The sequence below is a fragment of the Loa loa genome, assembly GCF_000183805.2.
Source record: "Loa loa unplaced genomic scaffold supercont3.242, whole genome shotgun sequence".
Classification (NCBI taxonomy): domain Eukaryota; kingdom Metazoa; phylum Nematoda; class Chromadorea; order Rhabditida; family Onchocercidae; genus Loa; species Loa loa.
The window spans coordinates 62,260-64,215 of record NW_018108422.1 but is presented as its reverse complement, the minus strand read 5'-3'; positions in this window follow the sequence as shown (position 1 = coordinate 64,215).

Here is a 1,956-nt window from a genome sequence, read left to right as displayed (position 1 = left end):
TGAATTAAATTTACTAAATACTTTAAAAAAAATAAAAAAAAAAAAAAGAACAAACAGATAACAGTTATTAATAGAACAAACAGATAACAGTTATTAATTTTATCGAAATTTTCAAAAATTTTTTCATTTCTAATTTTAATAAATTTGAATTAAAATAATTTAGGTTGAAAATGAAATAGTCCGTTATAATCCACAAACTCCTTGCTGGAAAAAAACATACTGTTTTGGACATTTCTTATTGTTATTAGTGGCATTTTTTCATTTCGAATTCGATCGTAGCCAATTGTCATATTTTGATTTCAACCTTAAATTAGCATTCTTTATCATAACGATACATTGTCTGGGAGCTTTTTTCGATCGCAAGTTTGTTGCTTATTATTATTTTTTCTTTTTTATACATTCAAATTACCAATGCTTCAATTTATTTAGGAAAATATTTCTAAAATTGTTTAACATTTACGTACGTGATACGTGATTTCGTACTAAATTATTCTCTCACTAAACACCATTCTATATTTTCCAAAACAAACATCGTCCAAGTGTGGCAGTGTTATTATACATCGATCAATTTGTAGACGTTATATCCTTACCTGCAAAATATAAACAGGTACAACCGGTACAAAACTATCTCATTATCGTATGCATCTATCGATCCAGAAAATAATGCCAAAGATATGAAAAATATCAAGAATTTTTGATCTTAGATTATCTGAAGTTTCCGAATTGGATATCTCATTAAATATCCATACTTAACAAGAAATGAAATTATAACTGAATTAATGTTAGAGAGAAAATACAAACATCACGTGACAAAATTGTCATTCATAAATACAAAGAATGAAAAGAACGGAAAAGAATGCTTACAATATGCCTTCTTTGATGTATGATTTAAAGAGGATTGTATGATTGTATCACGATTGAACAATTTAAGATGACATGTCATGTTATTGAGTTTAAGTTGACGTAATTTTTGGTATACCGTAGAGAGTTTATCCTAAAAGATAAAATGAACTTACGATTACGTTAAGCATTGTCCAAAAAAAAGTTTCTTACTAAACACGTTGATTATATCAATTTGTATGACTATAAATGAAAAAGGTTAAGTGGAGGGAAGAAAATATGGACCAATTAGAAGCACGTAAACTACTTCATTTTTATTTTCAAATTATCGTTAGAAGTTAAAATCAAAATTCAAAATTCAAAACTTCCTTTGTATGAAAAAATTTTTAAGGTTCTATGCATCATATCAGGAAATTTTACGATGTATTGGTGTAACAGTATATTACTTTTATATTATCACCGATTCAATGAGTGTACAACCAAATATACTATTTATGATGGCAGTATATATGTCAAGCGCAATATTCTGGAGTATTTATGTCATATTAAATGTAAGCACAAAGTAGAATAATATTAGTTTGAATAGCAAAAGATAAACTACCAAATCATTTGCAAGTTTTTCAACATGTGATCATTACCACTATATAGTAACATTACATTGAAAATTAAAAAGATGCTATCTTTTGTAATGATTGTCAATATAATTTGATTCTCAAGCACATTTAATTTGTCAGTTTTTATTCCAGATTCGTACAGTATTCCATGAAAGTACTGAAAAAAATAGCAAGATGAAACAGATATCAACAATTCGGGTAAGTCATATATTAAAAAAAAAAGAAAAAAAACATATACAGAAAAAAACGAAAATTTTATAGAATTTTGAGAACTTATGAGATTTATTCCAGCTTATTTCCCTAGATGTATTTTTCAGGCAATAGCGAACGAGAACAGTCTACCATACTAATCTCTTATTAATTGCAAATCACAGAAAGGATCATTACGGAAGATCTCTTCAATGTTTAAAAGCACGAAAAAAATGAAATACCAATAAGATATGCAATTTTCAGAAAGCAACAATTTCAAAATCAAATTGCTTTTTCCGAAAGAATTTCATCA